The sequence below is a fragment of the Phycodurus eques genome, chromosome 22 (assembly GCF_024500275.1).
Source record: "Phycodurus eques isolate BA_2022a chromosome 22, UOR_Pequ_1.1, whole genome shotgun sequence".
Classification (NCBI taxonomy): Eukaryota; Metazoa; Chordata; class Actinopteri; order Syngnathiformes; family Syngnathidae; genus Phycodurus; species Phycodurus eques.
In genome coordinates this window covers 959,373-980,924 of record NC_084546.1, presented here as the reverse complement: position 1 = coordinate 980,924, position 21,552 = coordinate 959,373, and positions in this window count along the sequence as shown.

Genomic DNA, 21,552 nt, shown 5'->3' with positions numbered 1-21,552 from the left:
CCGCCCCGCCCGCCCCCCTCCCATCCTGTCGCGTGGACAAAGCTATCGGCTGTTTGGACGTTTTTGACTATTTCTGTCAGACAAGGTCAGCGTCGTTCGGAGCGTCTCTGTGATGAGATGGCGCAGGAAAATAAACATCGATTTATTGACCCCCGCCCCATATTTTTTTGGGGAGCAGAAGTGGGAGCAATGGCGCCCTCTCTTGGCACCCGCGGTCTCTCTTATGTCTGCTGCGCCTATTTACCGTGAATAAAAACAAGGTCTTAAAGGTTACATGCAAATCTATTGTACGATCAAGTTAAATACAACTGAACTGGACTTGAATTTGTATCGTCCTTCATTTTCTGGGTGATTGAGATATTTTCATTCATGCTAATATGTTTGATTTTATTCTTCTATTTGAAACACATTTGATCATCCATCCATCCATTTTCTGTACTGCTTTTGTTTCAGGCAGGCCAAAGCAATAAAATGGTTACTTGGACACCCGCTAGTGGCGTCTTGGTGCCAAGTGCCTAAGTTGAAGCGGGTCGAGGAGCTCGCTTTCGACGAAAGTGGTGCTTTGCTGCCATCTTGTGGCATCTGTCAGCAATTCTAAATGTTTTTGCGCGAAGGACGTCAATTATTGGCGGATTTTCTCGATTTGCGGCAGGACTCGGTCCCTATTCTGTATCGTCTTGGAAGAAATACTCCAAAAATATCACGATCGCTTTCTTCGTTCGAACCTTTTGTTCGGAAAATGGACTTTATTCATTTGGGGTTGTCGGATTTCACATGACAGATTTGAATCGACGCAAAGCTAAGTGAGCAAGCAGTCTTATGTTTGTTTTCCTTTGCGCTTTTGAATGGACGATACAAAATCAGAAGGGCTTGCACATGATGTTGGGGACCACGCCCAGTCTGAGAGCCACCGGTCAGCAAAGAAAACATTTGCTCGGATGGGGAATCCACTCACTGACACAATATTGACTTTCCTGCGCGCGCGTGTGTCGCGGCGGCAATCGAGTGTCGGGTTCCAGCGGTCGGGGCTTTTTGATCGATGGCCCGGTGCGACCCGGGAGCCCCCGACCCGAGGCCGGGCGGCTGCACGTGTGCGTGCGTGTGTGTTCGGCCCGGTGTCGGGGTCCTGCCGAGCCTGGTGGCCCCCACGCGTTTTCCTGTCCGGACCACACGTCTAACCAAAACCCAATGTGTGTGAGTGTGCGAAGGCTAATGATTATTTTATTGTACAGACAGTCAACACCCGCGTTTCCCCCATTCCCAAATGTGGCGAGTCACCGATTTAGGATTTTTGGTACGGATCCATCCGGCGATTGACTGTTTTTGTGCTCAGGCATAAATAATACATGTGCTGTTTTGGTGCCATCTGGTGGCATTTGGGTGGCAAGGAAGTCTACCGAAGTGAGTTGAGGAGCTTCATTGAGACAAAAGTTGTGCTTTGCCAATTATAAACCCTTTTGGGGCCTCTTTTTTCCCCAAATGTTCTGTATTGCTGGCACACGCTTTGACGTTGACGAAAAAGTAAACCTCGTGAAAATCGGTCGAGAAAGAAGCAAGTCCTGCCTTGCGTTGCCTTTGGAGGAACGTCGCCGCCACCGTCACGCGTCGGTTCGCCGGTATGGAGTCTTCTCTTCGTATCTGTGCTCTTTATAGTCTGTCGTCGCTTCCTGATGCTTGCAGACTTCCTTGTAACCTTTTTCAGATCGATACCAGGACGAGTGTTCAATCTTGAGTACTCTGATACCGAGTACCGATACCACGAGTAGTTTGGATCCACAACATTTCGATTAACACTCAGTAGTAATTGCGACCAAAAAGACTTTCGTTTCCTTCTGACGCCGACGACGCGTGACGTGTCCAACGGCCACACTATAGCGCCAGCTACCGGCCAGGAGGACTCGAAGTATCGTCGGCCCGATGCGGATCTCCGGTCCCGGCGCTCGGCCGTCCCTGCTCGCGAGCGCGCTCGCTCCCTTGCGATCACTGCCTGCTAGCTCTCCAAAAACCCAAATTCCTCTCCAATTGGTTTCAGGCATTGATGTGATGATAGGTGTCGCGTACGCGGGGAGGAAAAAGAAAAATCAAAATCCCAGCGCCCCCCTCGTAATCGTCGGCGTGCTCGTCTTCGGCGGCGCGGCCGCCGCCGGCAGCCAGCCGCCGTGTTTGTGTGGCGTGCGGGAGATTAGAGACGCCAGTGACAAGCGCGCCGTCTGATAGCGGATCCGCTCTGAATTACAGATCAGGCCTTTTTTGAAACCGTATTTGAAATAGTCGCCGCGGGCCGCCACTTATCATTGTTATGACACTGCTAGCGTATTTGGGTGGGAGAAGCCGTGTTGGCGCTTATTTAAATGAGCCAGCGCGCACGCGCTGGTGGGAATAAAAAGGAAATCTCGCGAAAAGGACAAAGGAGAAAGGACAAATTGTAATTAGCTTGATTTTTGTGTGTGGAGTCCATTAAGTATTTGGAGCCTTTTGATTGGCCGGCAGGCGCGCGGCGGCTCCTCTCGTTTTGATCGCTGAATTAATGCCCTCCAAAAAAAAAAAAAAAAAAAAAATTCTTTTTTTTTTTTTTTTTTGAGTCCTGACAGCACGTCAGGCAGGGGGGGGGGGGGGGGGGGGGTGTCGTGGCGCCAACGGGGGCTGGGTGGCGCTGTTGCCCCGGCGGCCTTCCTGCGAGCTCTTTGTGTGCTTCTCATGATGGGATGGATTCCACCGACCCCTCCCCTTGCGCTCTTCATCTCCGTCGAGCCTCCAGTCCGCATCCTACTAGTGAGCTGAATTGGCCAGGTACTACGATGCTCGATGTCCCCACGAGTAACGCAATTCTGTGCACTAGTAGAATGACGAGTAGAACAGCACGTTCATAAAACAACTGGGGCGCACTAGTGGAAGGACTGTCTTACTCGTGTGTATTTTTTCTCACGACTGTATGACATTTTTGCACGAGTAGAACGACTACGGTGTACTCGTAGAATGTCTCGAATGCACCAGTAGAACAACTACGTTATTAAGGAGGCAAAACTGTGCACGAGTTGACGTCTGCATGTGACGACGAGTGCTACTTGTGCCACATGTTAACTGGTAGAATTTTATAATGTCATAAGTCAACTAGTGCACAGTTTTGCCTCACTAGGAGCATGTGCTAGTGAGCCCTCGTCACACAGTAGTGGGGATTTTTCTTACTGGTGAGATGTAGTTCTACTAGTGCGCTGCATTGTGAGGACAAAGAGAGTACTTGTACATGGATAATTCAGTGCACGAGTAGAATCTTGAACACATGATAGCACCTGTGCTAATGCTAATCCACACGACCCGCGCTAACCGTACGCTACTTTCCCTTCCTTCCTGTTTCCTCATTTTCATGAGTTTGCCTTTCTTTCCTACCTCCTTGTTTCATTTCCTCGACAATCCTCCGTTCCTTTCCTCGAGCATCCTTTCCTTCCCTTTTCCTTTCTCCCTTTGTTACCATGTCATTTCTTTGTATTTAAATTCCTTTTCGCCAGCCTTGTTTCATTTCCTGCCTTCCCTCTTTCTTTTTCCGTAAGCATCCTTTCCGACCCTGCCGTTCCCTTTTGTTGACCTTCCTTTCCCGCGTCCTCATTTCCTTTCCTTTACTAGCCTCCCTTCCTTTCCGTCAGCATCCTTCCCTATCCTTTCATTTCCTTTGTCACCCTGCAGATAAGACGAGCGCGTCCACCGCCGCCAGCGAGACGATATTGACACAAAAAAGATGACATACATGTTGAAATCAACACGCACACACATCCGCACGCTAACATTTCCTCCTTTACACCCGAGCCGCCGCCGCCGCCGCCGCCGCCGAGGCCCTGGGAAAAAAAAAAAAAAAGATACAAAAATGAAAAAAGCCATTAAATCTGACATTTTTCACCTTGGCGCGCACATTGTCACGGATCAGAGGCGAAAAGAAAACCACCGGATGGCGACGAAATGAAAATAAACGCGCGTTTTACATCCGTCGGGTGTACATTTGGATGCTTGATGCGCTGTGATGGAAGACAAAAAGAAAAAAGCCTTGTTTTTGTTGTTAGCGTCACAGACGGTCGAGGTTTTGTTGGATTTGACTCCACTTTCAGTCTGTCATTTCGAGGGTGTTTAGATTTTTTGGGGGAACTTGACACGACGCGAACATCTGATTTGCATAAAGGCAAGTAAAACGCTGGAAAAAAGGAAGCGAGGTGGACACGAGCGGCAAGCGGCCGGCGCTCCTTTGCGCGCCAGTGACTCGGCACTCGCGCGCATTTCATTGAATTATCCGCAATTTACGGCGCCGCCCGCGCGCTTAGCGCTCGTAAATATTCCAGCGACTTTGTTTCCCAGCGTTTGGCCCGTCAAAGTCAAATATTCCAAGATATTCATGACCGCTCCCCAGCGCCATCGAGACAATGACCTTTAACCCTGACTTTCAATTAGCGACACTGCTCTGTGCATGCTTGTGTTTGTGTGTGTGTGTGTGTCAGCGTGTAACTTTGTCCGTCTGTGCGCGCGCACGCGCGTGTGTTTTGCCAAAAGCAGCCGACTTTTCCCTGACAGTCACGCAGTCTCAATGTCTTTCTGTCCCGTCGTCGTCGTCGTCGGTCGCTCGCCGGACCGGACGTCTGTCAGGGTTTTGCGTCTCTGTGACGTATCGACGCCGGCATCGAACGCCCGCCGGCGCGCCACAAAACGTGTGTTGAAAAGTTCTGCAGTGAAAAGCGCAGCTGTGTGCGAGCGCCATTATTTTGCTTTGAACGGCTCGTTGAATTGTTGCCAGTCGGGGGAAAAAAACAAACCAGAACAGAACAAACAAAATGGAAGTCGGAAATCCACCAAAAGTGATCCCCCAAAATTTGTTCCATTTCCTCATTTTTGTATTCATCTTTTTATTGATTTTATGCAAATGTATTTTGAGTAAAAAATATTTGTTCAGGATATGAAGTCATTGGTTAAGTAATTCGCTGTATTGATTAGAAATCCGATTTCAAAATGAAGAAATGTACTTTATATCCAATACAAAGATATGACTCAAATAAACGATTCAATTTGTGACTTCTTCTCGCGAGGAATACGTTCGTTGAGAAAACAAAACGAAGCAAAACGCTCGTTTCGCCCATCCCACACACTTCAAACTCGTGAAAAGCCACTTTGGAACGTATTCTTATTCTTTCGCACCTTATTTGACTTTGCGGCCGCCAAGGAACGGAAGGCCCTCTGACAAGACAAACGGACGACTCGTTCGCACAGCTTTCCAAACGCGTTGGAGTGTAACTGACACGTAAAACCCAAAAGACAATCCCACGTTGGATGTTTACAAAACAAAATGTCCCACCGAATCATATCGTCGCGTCGAATGAAAGTCTGCTAGCTTAATGCTTAATGCTAACACACGATGCAAAATGGCCCCAAAATGGAAAACGAGCACGGACGGAACCTTCAAACAAGCGCCACTTGAACACAAACGCGCACAAGAGCAGCACACAGCAATAGCGACAGGCCGACGGTATTTGATCGCGCCGTTAATGCCGCTGCGTCGTGTCCAGCGGAGCTCAGCGCTGCCTGCCGTGTTGTGGCACAAGGCGGTACTACACCGAAGACGCGCAACTCTCAATTCCGACTTGCACGTGCGGCGAAACCTCGGCTCGTGGACTTCATTTGAACGTTTGCTTTGGAAACGGAATTATTTAGAAAAGGAAACTCGGCCGAATAAAAAAAAAACACAGAAATTAAACATGAAAATAGCGGGGGCGCAAACGTCGTCACGGCGATACACCGAGCGGCTTTCTCGTTTTCGTCGCCCCGCCGTGTCATTCCCCAAGTTGACCGAGTGTGACGCCGCGTAATTGCCTCGCCGTCGATATGAATAATCTGTCAGCCGAGGTGGAGGCCGCCGTGCGTGCCCGTCGCCGGCCATCTGGAAAAAACACATTTCTCCTACACACACACACACACACACACACACACACCTCTGATCTTTATGTTTGTGTGCGCGTGTTGCACTGCGATGGCCTTTAATGTGAAAATGGCGGCCGGCACTTCCCGTTTGTCGAGGTCGGCCCCTCGGGGTTCGTTCCGGTTCCGTCCCGTCGCGCCCGTTCCCGTGTGACTCGCGGGATCGTTTCCCCTCCGAGCCGATTGGCCGACGAATGTAAACGAGGCAATTACGTGTTGATGTTGGACTATTTTTAGTCGCTAACAAGCGGAAAGAAAATGTTTTTGTTTTGGTTGTTGTCCTCCAAAATCTGACTTTGTACTTGAATGATTTTGTTTTCCCGTTTGAGTTTTGCTTGATTTCTCCTGATAGCAAAGAAGCGTTGAGCGCATTTGGACGTGTTTGCTTGTAGGAAACTTTAAGCTCGTTCGCGGACTTTTGTGGTGGATTTAACGTTGTTTGCTTTGACTGCAAACATTTTGGAAATAACAGTTCTTGTCATTCGTGGAAAGTCAATTTTAACAAATCTTTTTGGAAAATATACAGTCCATCTACTTTTAAAATATCTATTCCCCCCCCCCCCCCCAAAAAAAAAACACCCCAGCAAAGGAACTTAAATGAATGAAAATCAATTTGATTTCATAAATGGCAATTTACAAAATGTCCAGACAATTAACTCAAATGACTTTCAAAATAGAAATGCAAAAATTCTTTCAAAATCTATTTTTGAAAGGGGTCAAGCTGCCGATCGCATTGTGCCAAGCGCAGCACAAATCCCTTTTTTTCTTTTTTTCCCTTTCATTCTTTGCAGATGAAAAGCAGAAATTTGTCGCAGCAGGACAGCGGCGGCGCGGAGGCCAAACTCTCCGCCGCACGTTTCCATCGACCGCATCAAACATGCACGCTTGGTCTCTTTTTGGAAACGGACCGAGATTACAGGAATTCCATCATTTGCGCATTCCCGCCGACGTCGCGTCGCCGGCGGCAGCACGCGCGCACTCTGACGCTTTCACCCGCGCGCTCATAACGGTAAAAAGTGACGACGAATGCGATCTGGGTCTCCATTTTCTTCATTTATTTTGCAAGAACCACGAAGGAAACACGATTTGCTTCATTGGACCGCCCCAAAAAATGCTGCGGCGAGCCAAATGTGGCCCCCGGGCCTTGAGTTTGACCCCTGTCCTTGTCACGCCTCATGACCTCGTTGGCAAGTAAAAAAAAAAAAACATTGACAAGGTGATATTGTCCCGCGGGCACTCTTGAAATGCTTCACGCCTCGTTTCGTTTGGCTGTCGTCGCGCGAACCGCGTCACGGCACGACGAAGACGACGAAGAAGACGAAGAAGACGAAGAAGACGAGGCGTCGGAGAGGTGCGTTTGATTAGAGCGCCATTCGAGCGAGCGAGGCGCGTGGAAGACGGCGAGGTCTTCATTCGCGCGCCGACATTAGCGAGTAATGACTCACGAAGACGCTTCGCTTCGCGCGCGCGCGCGCGCACGCAGGTGTCGCAGAACATCATTAGCGCGCGCCCCCGCGATGAAGACGATTATTCTGCCAAATTGATTCCGAGTCCGCCGCCGTCGTCGTCGTCGTCATGGCGCCTGTGGAACCATCAACAACGTTTTCCTCCGCGAAGACGGAAAGAAAAAAAAATCCTCCAATGACAGTTTTTTTCTTTTCTCTCCTCCCGACCCGCCTATCGTAAAACGTCGCCGATTATCTCGTATGTGAAACGCCGAAATTGAATTCCTTCTCATTTTCATCTGAGGAATAATTGAGTCGACATTTGAGAGCGCTTCAAAGGCGGCGGGGCCTTCGGGCGGCCTCGTAAATTACAGCATCAAGCCGGGATTGGCCATTAGCTCGGTGTCAAGTGCGCGCGAGATGCCCCTCCTCGTCGTCGTCGTCGTCATCGTCATCATCATCATCTTCCTCTTCCTCATCCTGCTTTCGCCCTCTGCGACTTGACTTGAAGTGTGTGCGTGTGCATGTGTGTTTTTGAAAGAGGCTAAAAAAGAGTGCAAAACCTTGAAAGAAGTCAAAAGACCAAAAGCGGAAATCTAATCCTCCGGACGAAACATTTGAACGTTTCTGTTGCGACTTCTGCAAGTGGCTCAACTCTTGACTTTTTTTTTTTTTTTTTTTTTTGTGCCCGGTGGCTTCTTTCCATCTGGGAGACGCGACACGGAGCGTTTAAAAAAGAAAAAAAAAAAGCAAAAAAAAAGCAAGTAGCCGTGCATGCTCAGCCTTTATGGGATTTACGTATCTCGGGGGGCGTTCCCCCCGGCGCGATCTCGGGCCCGGGCGGCATTCCTTCACGGGTTCACCGGCAATGCTCAAGTGGCTCCCTCTCAACTGCCCCCTAATCGCTCACGGACGCGATCGCGGGCCACTTTGAAGCGATAGACAATTTGCTCTGTGTAACGCGAGCGAGCGCCTCGCCGCCAGACAGATGGCGAGATAGGCGGGAGGCGGGAGGCGGGCGGGCTAAGTCGGGGCCACCCAGAGGCGGCGCGGGGCCTTTTTAACACTCGAGGTGCTCAAAAAAACAAGAAAAAATCCAACTCTGTTGACACACCGGTTGACGAGTGTCGACAAGGACGCGGTCTACAATCCGCCCGCCGCAACACGCGCGGACCGGCACGTACGCAACGTGCGTGTTTATCGTTTACGCTGCTGCGGGTGGCGCCAGGCCCTGAAAAAACACTTTGTTTCGTAATCGCTATCAGACGCTCTGATCGCCACTCGCGGAAAAGTGTGCGTGTGTGTCGCGGCGGGGGGAGCCGACGGTTTGTAAAGGGGGGGCCTCGGATGCGGAGATCTCGGTGGACAAAAGTATCGGGACAGAGCCGTCGACCCGCTGCGAGCCAATTTGTGTCCACCTCGCTTCCTTGTTCGAACCCTTTCAGCTGTGAATTTTGTCTTTGCGACCAGCCGTCGGGATATATCAAAGTCACGTACTATCCGCCCGCCCGCCCGTCCGTCCGTCCATTTTCCGAGCCGCTTCTCCTCACGCGGGTCGCCCGTCTCGGCGACCGACGGGCAGGAGGCGGGTCGCACCCTGAACGGGTCGCCAGCCAATCGCAGGGCACGTAGAAACTGTTCTCTTCAAATTGTATCTTTCCGCCGCGTCGCGGAAACTTTGTGCCAATTGAAACCCAAGAAAACGATTCCGGGAGGGTCGCGCATCTTATGCGCGCGAGATACGGGAGGCCGCCGGCGCGCGACAATGCGGAAGTCCGTAGTGGTCGCAGATGAGGATGATTGGAAGAATCGATTATTACCGCGTACTTTGTCGTCGTCCGGCTACGAGCCTGTCAAAGTTTTCATCCGAGCGTGCGCAAATGTCCTGCGCGCAACTCGTAATGTGTTCGTGAATACTAGTAGCGTCGTATTCGCTGAGCGTGATATCTCGCTTCGGCTCGATGCACTCGTAAGCCCTTTGTCCTCAGCAGTAAGTTGATTTGGCGCACTAGTAGAACAACGGTCCTACTAGTAACCTTTTTCCCCACTACTAGTGGCACGTGTGTCCTCTTAGTACGCAAACGGGGGGAAGAAAACGCGCCGCCGGCTTATCTTGTTTACCCGACGCGACTTTTTCAAAGGCAAATGTTGAGTTTGGCGGCCGATAGCGATCGCCCGCGCCGGCGCAAATGGTCGCCGACTGGAGCCGCGCCGGTCGAGCGGCCGGCGCCGGTCGAGCGGCCGTCCTCTTCCTCCTTTTTCTTCTCCTCCGGGAAAGCAGCAGGAACGTGGACATCATCGTTCCAATCTGCAGCAAAATTCTGTTTGTTTTTTGGGGGTCGTATTTCTCGCCCTTCCACTCCCTGGTTATTTCTCAGCCGATTTCAGCCACTTCAGCGGTAAAGGGTGGCACTTTCACGCTTGCCCTGGCACCCGAGTGCCACTTGAGTCTATCACAAAAACGTGACCGCGATACATCATTCAAAAAAAATCCCACAATTCGTTAACCTATGAACTGTAAACCTCAATTCCTACTGAGAGAGGGAATGTAAACTAAACAAGTGAGATCATGCGCTCGCAAAAGTGCACACACCCTCTTCAATGGGAAATGCGGCTGTATTCCGAATGAAGCCGACACATTCAAACTCTCCTTCAATGGGGCTCAGCAGAGCCAATTCAATTCAATTCAATTGCCTGCGAAGGCGGGCGAAAATACACAATTCTCCAAAGGGCTCAAATAAATGCCCCTCAAACATCAAACACTTCGCTTTTATTTCCTTTTTAATATTGATGAATGAAGATTTACAAAAAAAAGGGGGACTTTTTTTTTTTCGAGGGCAAAAGGGCAGGCGTTTGCGCACCGCTTGGAGTCTCGGTGCGCACGTGCCCGGGAAACGTTCGCCGACGCCGGGACATCCGAGCGTCACTTGAAACGCGCTTGTGGCGCGTTTTCGTCGTCTGTGCGCACCGATTTGAATCGTCGGTTCGTCGTGTCGGTGTCGGCGGCGTCACGTCCCGATGGACTTTCGGGCAACACTTCCGGGCTCCCCTCCTGGTTCTCGGGTCACGACCCCGGCCGGAGTGCGTCCGAGGTCGGCGGGTCGGGTCAACGCCGGGGTAATGTGATTGGAGATTATTTGTTTTATTTTCCGTCGAATGCCGTCGTCCGCGTCTGATCAAGAGGAGTGGATTGTTCCGGGAGGGGTCGCGGGTGGGGGGAAGCAGACCGCTTCGAATTAGTCTGGAAAAATAATCTCGCGCCAGGCCAAATAAACGCGCTCACTTAAAGCGGAAGAAGCCGCAAACGCTAACGAGACGCCGCGTTGACGACGAGGTCGTGCGCGGTCCGCCCCGAAAGAACCAAAACAGCGCAAACGCAAAGCTCACGACATCGACATTTTCAATTGCTCCTTTTTTCTCTTCCAGGATTTGCCTTATTGGACACGACAGCAAACAGACGGGGGAAACCAAAAACCCGATTGTTTTTGGAACAACACCATCTTATTGTCACACCATGATGACATTTCGCCCCAAAAAGTACAAACTTGAACCTCGTACGTTTTTTTTCTGGAAAACGGGCAACTTTATGAGCTCGCGCCTTTCTTTTTCTTTGTCTTTGTTCTGACAAATGGCAACTTTGGACTCAAAACGTGACAACGTCTTTTCTCCCCAGGGAATCTGAATTTGCTTTCGTAACGTCGCGACTTTTCTTTCTGGAAAATTCCTCGGGTCCCCACGTGACGGTTCCTTGCTTTCCGTCGACGCCAGTTAGCATGACGAGGGCGCACAAGGAGCGAATTTGCGCCGGAAAGGGGTGGCCATTTTCCCGTTCGCTCGGAAGCAAATCGAAGCGACGATCAAGATGGGGTCACATTTGCGAACGGACTCATTTCTGTGTCAAAACCTCCGGATGACTTTTGGCCCGCTCGACGCAACGATACACTTCGTTTGCTGTGCGTGTGAGAGGCCAAACAGCGCGGCGCCAGCAGTCTGCCCTTCCCTTGAGAACGTAACGGCTGAGCGGCATCGGAAAGAGAAGCCGGCGAGGGGGGGCGGCTCCCGTTTGGGGGGGAAAGAGGGGCCGCAGGTAAACGCTTTCGGGTGGGGGGAGGGGCGTGTGCGAGAGACGTTCGAATGTAACACCACAGAGACTTTGTGTGTTGAGCGCTAAACATCCGATGTTTAAAAAACAAAACAAAACAAAACAGGAAGTCTTTCCTGGACGGGCCCATGTTTGATTGGTCGATAAGTCCACGCGCACGCGCGCGAAAACGTTTCCGTGTTGCCGCTCGCGGGACGTTTCACGAGGTCGACGTCGCGGTGTCTTGTCGGCGACGGACGGAGTCAATCGAAAGCGACGTTTCGATGCAGAGCGGAGTGTGCGAAGTACGACGTGATTTCCAGTCCTGGAATTCTCTTTTTTTTTTTTTTTTGGCATCAATTGACTTATTTTCTGAAGTCATAAAATACATATGAAAGGCAGATGTATTGTTTATTTGACCCATTTTTCAATTCGTTATCATGAAATAGATAAATCATAAAATAAGATGATGTAAACATTTAGCATTTAGTTTGGTCATCGGTTAATCGACTATAATTCAATGAATTCCACAAAATAAAATGCAGTCCGTGAGACCCGTTTAAAATGTATCAATCGTAATATTTGAAAATAAGTGAGAGAATATTTAATGATTTCAATCATCTCTCTTTACATCCACATTTCAACTTTATTTTTCTCGATTCATCCCATTTAATAATAGATGATAATTGAAAAAAATAAAGTGCATTGAACCTTTCTTTTATTCAATCGTAAATGAATTCAAATTAAATTAGTCAGAAATGATCAAATGTACGCGTCATCAAATTCTTTCAATGACAAGTGCGAGAATTCCTCCTCGAATTCAAATGAGCAATTTGACATTTGAACTGCTCATTTCACAGCCGGCCGTCCCTAATGAAGTGTCCAGTGAGTGTCTGACCGCCATTGTTGTTTTGTGATTGTCACCTGAATGCTCACTAACTCATCTGGAGGTGACACGTACGGATTGTCTTGGATTAATGCGAGTGTAAATATGCGCCCCCCCCCCCCCCCACCCCCACCCCACCCGCTCCTTCCTGTTAAGTTATTCATAGAAGTGCTGATTGCAGCCGCTCGTCACAGCTAAATGAGCTGCGCGTTTTGTTATTGTCGAGTAATTAGGAGCGCCATCGCGCCGCTCCGAGATGACAGGGTCACTTAAATAGTTTGGCTCTTTTTCTCGCCGGAATTACGGAAGATGAGGCGGCGAAAGACGGCAAGTGCGAGGCAATCGTTATCTCGGGCAATTAATCGGAGGCGCTCGTACTGCGGCGCAATTATTCAAAGCTCCCGCGCGAGTCGGCCCAAAGTTGCCCGAGCGGGCGAGTCGGCTCTTTATTTATGTTATGCATACTTCAGACATTATATTAAGAAAAATCCATCAGCTTAATGCTAACACAGAATGTGTAACGCCATAGACGGGCGAACGCAAATTAGCATTGATTTGACAGTATTTCAATGCCTTCGAACAACTGCTACTTTACACGCACAAGGCGCCGCAAACAAAATCAAACATTGCATCGTGAAATCCTAAAATGGGCTCTTTGCAAAAAGTGATTTTCTGATTTTGCAATGTTTTTCTGCCGCCTGGGTTTCATATGTGAAGATGGCGCCCGCGCTCTCACGGCTTCCGTCAAATTTCCAAATTTGGGCCACAATAGGAAAGAAAATCAGGAGATCAATCAATTCATTTCATTGCAGTCCGATGCAAACGTCATCTGAAAAGCACGATTTGGAAACCTCACAAATGACTTCCATTTTGCCACAGTTTTTTGGATGGCGCAAATCCAACACACGTCTTGCATAACGCGAAAGACGTGAAAATGGTGCGACTTGCACAATTTCCATGCGTCGTCCTTTCAACTCTGCGGGTACAAGTGCATGAATTCATGGTCCCAAGTACTCATGAAAGCCATTCCACAAAGTCACCGAGTCAAAGTAGCATTTCGTCTTCTTCACAAAAATGCTCAAGTGGAAGTCAAAAGCGCAGGATGTTCGATGAAAACGCACTCGATCCAAAACAGACAAGACAATTCTGCGCACTCGTAGGACGCATGTCTTACGAGGAGCATCTTTTCCCTTTGCCCGCTAGCGTGCGTTTGAAGCTTACGAGCAAGCTCCCGTGCTGCACCGGTCGCGCTAATTTGAAACATTCGGGAAAAACCGCTACTTTACACACACGGAGCAGCGACGCACACAAACGGCAGAGCTCAGTGCTGCCGGGCATGTTGTGGCATAACGCGGTACTACACTGAAGGTGCAAGGTTCTCTATTTGGTGACAAACGTGCCTTCGTTTCATTTGAACAATTTGAGGAAAGATTGCTGAACGAGTGCAACAAATGCGACAGGACCCCGAGGAATGTGAATCCTTTTTGGGGTTAAAAACCGAGGCGCCGGCCCCACGCTCGGCCGTGAGCGGACGAGGCGTCGCGCGAATTGAGGCTCGTCGTCACAGAATGCGAACGAGCGTTCCCAAACGGAAACGAGTGCCGGCGGAGCGAGGACAAATCCATATTCTTCCTTCAATAAAAAGCACGCCGCGTAATCACCGGGCCAGAACAAAGCGGCGTGATTAACGATAGCAATTTACCGTATCTGCCGGCCGGCGGCGGCGGCGGTTATCATAATTCATATCGTAAATAAGCGCGGCCGGCCAATCGGGAGGAGGCGTCCGTGTCATCCCGAATAACCTTTGATAACAATTACCATCGCGGGCCTCCAGTCGCAATGTTATCTGCTCGCCGTTCTCCCCGTGTCGCCGACAACACTATTAGCATATAGATTAGACTATTTACAACACGCGCGCACAAACGCTGGGCACGCGCGCGGGAAGCTGCGGAAGTGCGCGCGTGGGCGCGGAACTGTCAAAGTGCGCGCGCGCGTGGCGTGGCGTGCCGTTTGTGCGTGCGTGCGTGCGTGCGCTGCAAAAACGCAAAATCTTACCTCGTGAGTTCATTTCAGTCAACTCGTGAGTTGATTTCATCAGTGGTGAAAAGATCTGAAGCTGCACTGACTTCAAGACTCTTCTGACCTTTTGTCTCCACTTTCAACAAGTTTTAAGATCTTATCTTGTCACGATCTCCTTTGAACAATCTTATCTCGTCAATTCACGCTACTTCCTTTGGCCACTTTTTTCACGAGAACATTTCTCGTTTGAAGTGAAAACATCTCCATTGTCTTTTAGACTTTGGAAAAAAGAAACATTTGAAAAAAGTCCAAACCGTCTTCAAAATAAGTAGAATAAAATGGTTTCACTGCAAATTTCCCAGGTAAGATTCTGCTTTTTCGCCGTGCGTGCGTGCTCAGTATCTGGCACTCACACGTTGCGGCGAAGCAATGTGTGAATTTCTGGAGGCTTTGTGAAAATCTCGATATTAGTGAGAAAACAAACGGCGAGAAGTGTCGCAGATGAGCTCGGCGTACCTTTTTGTTTTTCTCTTTTATCTGCCGCTGGGAATTTTCCGATACGTCAGCGCCTGACACGAAACAGAACATAACAGCCGACGTAGGTTCCAAAAAAGTGCTTTTAATCCAAATCGAGTTGGTACAAGGAACGCTCAACCCCAAATGGACATTTTTCAACGAGCGAGGAGGCCCCGGTAAATCGACAGACGGACAGACTTTGGATCATGAGCCACATGCTGCTTCACCAAGTCACGAAGGTGTGATCTTATGTCGCGGCCCGTTGTGGTCAACTTTGACTTTGGGAAAGAACGTCGCAGCGAGGACAAGTTTTCCTTTTTAATCTGCTCTCTAATCCGCTCTAATATCTCCCGTCTTTTGTAGATGTGAGTGGATTGGGACTCGGGAAGCGGAGGTTGTTTTTTTTCATCTTCTCAGGTGGGAAGCGCCCCCCCCCCCCCCACCCCCGTGTGGGCCCTGACAGCATCTTTATTCAAATGAAGACGCCGTCAAGGCAGATTAAGTGCTCACCAGCCCACGCGAGGATGTTCTTGCCAAAACGTACACATCACATCTCCACTCCTCGTCTTCTTTCAAAAAAAAAAAAACAACATCCCACATTGTCTGTATCGCCCGCTAATCTAGCGGCCGGCCAGCTTACGTCGTCGTCGTCGTCGTCTCGTGAAGTCCTTCACCTCGCTCGTCCTGGTTCTCGGGCGCTAGTTCTTTCTTTTATCTGCGTCGACGCCCTTCGAAATCTTCTTCGTTTGTCTTTGCAGGTGCAGAAAAACCCCCCGGCGAGGAAATAACTTTGTCCATCTTGAATCGGGCGACGGCGACGCTCTTTGTCTGCGACGAAGACAATTCGGTTTCCTTGCGGAAGGACCGTATCTTGCTAACCGTATCTCGCTCACGCTACTACTGCCACTTTGGGCCTACTAGTACGCGACTAAACCTTACTAGTAAACTCCGGGGCTGCACTCGTGTGCTCGTGGAAGGCAAGCGGTAATTCGCACGGATGTGACGGTCATTGAAAAACTTCAAGCGAGGGCTGCCCGACCCGCACGGGGCGGCAACGCACACGAGCGGGCGCAGCGTGTGTTCGGCGTCTTTTCGCTGCCTTTCGAAAGTGCTCCAGACTTTGTTTTTGTTTTTTCATTATTATTATTATTATCTTGCGGTGCCATTTCAACCTGTGTGCCGTCACGTGCGGCTGAACGGGAGGCGGATGGAATCCACGGCGTGATTTTCAGAATCATCGGCTCGCTTTCATTTTTTGCGAGGGCGACGGCGACGGGGGAAGAGGGGCCGAGGCGTTATCGGCGTCCGGGCGGGCCGAGAGGGTCGCGGGGACGGCGCCGAATCGGCAGAGATTAGCGGCAAACGCGGCAGTCGCCGGGCAGCGCGGAAGGGGCTTACGGACGTTCGGACGACTTCGGGTGAAAGGACTTGAAAGGACGCGCTTTTACAAAGACGCGGACAAATCCGGCCACGAGACATTTGCGGACAGAGCGCGATGCGGGCGCGCTATCTGCGGACCTCGACGGCCCCTCGCTGGCCAAACGGGGGAGGAGGCGGTCCAGGGAGATACGAGGTGTGTTTGCACGCTGTGGACGGGAGGGCGGAGGGGACACGGTTTCCTTTTTCCAAAAGTCACTTTTACAACTTCAGGTTTTGTTGGCATGCCCCGCTCCCCCCCGAATAAAAAACCCTCTCCGGCTTGCATCTTCTGTGCTGTAATAAACAACAACAAAAAGAGTTCGATTATATACGGTGTACGCCCGCCATTGCGGGTAATAGGGAGCAGCTTTCATTTTTTGCCAGATTGAAATTGAAGCGCCTTATCACTGCATTCGGTGAAAAATTCAACATTTCTTTTACCCCCCCCCCCCAGATAAAAAATAAATAAATAAATAAATAAATAAATAAATTTTAAAAAAAAATTTATATATATATATATATATATATATATATATATATATATGACTGAAAATGAAAAGACGTATTTTTTTTCGAGTATTGCAATTTTGGGAAACATTTTTCACATTTTTCACAAACCTAACCCTTTTTATTGAACAGAAAATCTAACTTTTTGACAGAACAGACATTTTTTAAACCAACAAAATATTTCTAAGAGCATTAGTTTCACATTCATCCCGAACATTTAAAATGAGTTAGCTAGTACTCGCCAGTGCTAGCAGAGGCTAGCGACGGCGCTGAAGCAGCTTTGAGCGTTTGACATAAAAGTCTCTTTTTGTTCGTTTCAATGTCGTGAGTTTATCGAGAAAGGTCCTCGGCGCTTCTTGTTCTTTCCTGTTCTTCATCTCTCAAACGACACATCCAAAAGCGTTATGGCCGGAACAGGAACAATACCTCAAAACACCCCCGAAAAGTGGAGCGATATCTGCGATGGCTCCAAACATCCATTTGTGACGCTATTAATCAATTCCCCCCCAACCAAAGCGCCTGCTTCCTCTTTTCTTTAAAGGAGAGCGAGGAGCCGGCGGTGATCCGGCGCAGGTTAAGTAGGAGGTGCGCGTTTTCGGAGAACGCCCCCGAAACACTTAGCCGCTGATTAGCATAAGCTGATAGCGCTATCAGGAGCGGGCCATTGTGGTGACCCCGGCGCCCCCCGCAGCCACCCGCCCCCTCCTCCTCCTGTCCCCCGGTGAGGAGGTCTTATCTGGGGACGCGCACCGGCCGGGGTCGGGGCGGCGGCGGCGGTGTTTGTCATTGGATGTGTCCTCTAATGTTTCATGCCTTCGGAATGATAATAATTCTAATGGTAAGAATAAACTTTATTCCTGTCGGAACGCTGGAATAAATCACTTCCCGGTAACCTTGGCAACTGGACAAGTGCACCACGACCGCAGCAAAAAGAGAGAATATTTTGACGCATAAACGTTGACTGAAGCCGCTAATTCAAGCGTGATAAGAAATAACGGCGCTTCCGCGACGCCGAGCGTTAGCCTGCGTCGCTCGAATCAAGTAGCACAACGCCGCCGAGGCCGAACTCAAGTCGCCCTGTTATTCTTGTTTTGTTTTTTTTTCCCCCTCGAAGAAGACACGTTTCATGGCAGTCGTAAGGAGCGTCCGTTATTTGGCAATTTGGTGGCGGTCCGCGACACTTTTTTGCGTGTTTAGGCGCGGGCTACTTCCTGTTTCCCGGAAGATGACGCAAGACGGACATTTAAGGTGGAACGTCACGTTTTCATTCCAGCGAAGTCGGAGCAAAGAGAGTAAAGTGCGCTACTTCCATTTCGAGCGCCGCGGTCGTCGTTTCCGCACCTGCGCGAGGCGTCGGCCTTGTTCCGCCTCCTACGGGAAAAGTGATGAAAGCGTCGCGATGAACACAATGGCCGCACATTTCTTGAAGGTAAGGCACTTTGTTAAGCGCTTAGCACGCGCGTATCACTTTGCCATTATGATGCAAATGATAAGAGCCGAGCGCTTCCTCTTCCGCTTTCGCCGCGGTGTATTATGGCGGCGCGCACGCACGCGCACACGGCGTCCTTTCTGCTCGTCTGCGTCGCGTATCGCCTTTGTTTGAGCTGATTGGATCTGCCGCGATCACATGTTTACCCGCCGCCTTATCTCTTTGAGAAACCTCCGTCACGGCTCGCGGAGAGTAACGAGTGCCTCTTTTTTGTGTTTTTCTTTTATTTCCGAGACGGGCGCGCGCGCACGGGCCTTTTGTGTGTTTATGCTAATAGGCCGGCTAACACCCTATCACACCGTTTGTTTGGCGAAATGATGCAACTTGCCAGACATCCCTGTTTTTTCTGCTGATGCTCCCGTTTTTTTCCCGCGTCTTTCTTTCATTCTCGGGGTTGGAGGAGGAGGAGGGGGCGGGATGAGGGAGGGGGGGTTGGGGAATCCACAAAGGTTTTGTCATCAATGCGTGGCAGACAATAGCAACAAAAACATTAAAGGGAGAAAAGATGTGTTTCTGTGTTAAACAATTAGTGCTGCAGCATTAGAGGCGATCAGGCGGGAGACAAAAGCCCGGCAGCGGCAGCGGTTTACCCCCCGACACAAAGACACAAACACAGATGCGCCCGGCCGCGGCCCGCGCCGTCTTCCGCCGGGAACCGGCCGCTTTCTGGGTCGTCGCCTCGGACCGACGCCTTCGCCCGTATTCCTCAGCCGGAGGTTGCGGGAGGAAAGGAGGTTCTGAGGAGGAAACGCACAAAAAGTCAGCGCTTGATGGGTGCTGAGATCCCAACCGGGCAAAATGCATTTCACACTTTGGCACAGTTGAGGCTTCAGCCGAAGCGCGGCTTTCGTGTTGTCACGTGCACGCGACACAGCGACAGACTTCTCTCGTTCCCGTTCAACCGGAGGACAGCGGTACCGTCCGAGCACCGCGACCGTTTCCGTCCGGCCGTTTTCCGAGCCGCGGGGGCGCCGGAGCCCGTCCCGGACGCGGGGTCCGCCCCGAACCGGTCGCCGGCCGATCGCGGGGCACATAAAAACAAACCCGCCGCCGTTTCCTCGCTAGAAAAAAACCCCTCAGCTAACTCCTAGCGAACACCACAAATGGTGACCGAGGATGAACTAAAATGACGACCGGTAAGGATAATAGTTTGTTGAAGAAATGGACCGCTTATCCCGCTTTAATGCGGGCATTGAGGTCATGTCGCAGTGGATTTATTTGCTAGTGGAGCCAGTGTAGTTGCTAAACACGAGTCGACGCAGTAACCCATTCGTCATGTTGAAATCAATGCAAAGATTTGACAATAGCTTCAGCTCGTGTGGCCGAGCGCCTCCCGTCCGTCCGTCCGTATGCGCAAGACCGTACGTGGGCGAGGATGCCCCCCCCTCTTCCGATCCCCCCCGGTGGCGTCTCCTGTACGGCACCTCAATGGCGGCAGTGTTTGAGCGTGCGCGCGCGCCACTTAACCTCGTGACCGTCGGCGGAGCGAGCGCTTCTGGCCCCCCGCCGCGGTCGCGGTGTCCGTTACCGCCCCGGCAGAGGCCGGCGGCACAGGCGCTCTCTCTGTGCGCTACGGCACAGACGCTCCAAAAAAAGAAATACTGCACTTCCAGTGCCGTGGAAAAGTCGGAGCTTCCTTCTCAAATTTGTGATTTTCCGCACTTTTATGATCCCACTTTAAAGATCATCAACCCAAGCAAACATAAAATGCAGTTTTTTTGGTTTTTTCAATGCAGATTTTATTGATGAAGGAAAAACTTCAAAGGCCACTCCGAAAACGCCGTTGTATTCTTTTTTTAAAGCCATTCAGAAGTTGACTCGCTGGAATGTTTTGGATCGTTATTCTGCCGGAGAACCCAGGCGCGCTTCATCTTGAGGTCACAAACTGATGGCTGAACATTCTCCTACAGGATTTTCTGTGAAAGAGCAGAATTCACGGTTCCATGAATCACACCCAAGTCGTCCAGGTCCTGAAGGAGAAAAGCAGCCCCAGACCATCACACTCGCACCAGAATGTTTGACTGTCTGTATGATCCCCCCCCCCCCCACCCCCCCGCACAGATGCTTTGTTACATGTACGCCAGATGTAACGAGACACACGCCTTCCAGAAAATTCAACTTTCGTCTCATCAGTCGAGAGAATATTTTCTCCCAAAAAGTTTTTTTTTTGTTGCAAAAGTCAGATGGGCCTTCATGTTCTTTTCAGTCAGCAGTGTTTTTTTTTCCACCTTGGAACTCTGCCACGGATGCCGTTTTAGCTCCGTCTACGTCTTGTTGTTGAGTCATGAACACCGACCTTAACTGAGGCAGGGGAGGCCTGCAGTTCTTTCGAAGTTGTCCTGAGTTCCTTTGTGGACTCCTGGATGAGGCGTTACTGTTCTCTCGAGGTAATCTTTGCAGGGTGGCCACGCCTGGGAAGGTTCACCGCTGTTCCGTGTTTTCTCCATTTGAGGATGATGGCTCTCACTGTGGTTTGCTGGAGTCCTAAAGCTTGAGAAATGTTTTTGTCAGCCTTTCCAGAATCACAGAGGTCAATGACTTTATTTCTCGCCTGCGTCATGATGTCGAGAATGTGCCTTTAAGGGGCGTGGCCTAGCGAGTAACGTCAGGAGTTGTGTCTGAGTAAATTGAGTTACTTGTAAGCCAAGGTACTGCTGTCAAGTATTTATTTTTATTTTCGCTAATAAAATCGAAAGAACGAGTTACAATAATTTAACAGTCGGTAAGAAGAAAGTCATCTTGTTCAGCTTGAAGTTGAGTTGAGAAAATCTTCGATTGGCAGATATTTTGGCTGAAATGAAGTCTGATATTCCTCAATGTCCGACTTTTTTTCTTGATCTTTCAAGCGGACTTTTTGTCGTGTGAAAGCGTCGGTAGACAAAGTATGAGCATATTTTGTCTCGCTTTGCGAAATGTCCCGCCGGTTTGAGTTTTTGCGCTGCAGGTGGCGACGGTCCGTGTTTAGACTCGCCGTCTTTGTTCCCCGGCGGGCGGCGCCCCCCCGTCCCCGTTCCTTCGCCCGCATGGGGGAGGAAGTGGTTCGCCGTTTCCACTTGAAAGCCAGCAAGTGTTTGATTCCTTCAGGAAAAGAACGTTCCAGCAAAAGCGCCCCCCCCCCCCCCCCCCACCGTTTCATTTCATTCACAAACATCACAACAGCAAGAGTTACCCGCGCCTTTTAGCCGCCATTGTCCCGAGACGATGAAAGAACTTCCTGTAAGCAAGCTTTCAGACCTCCGGC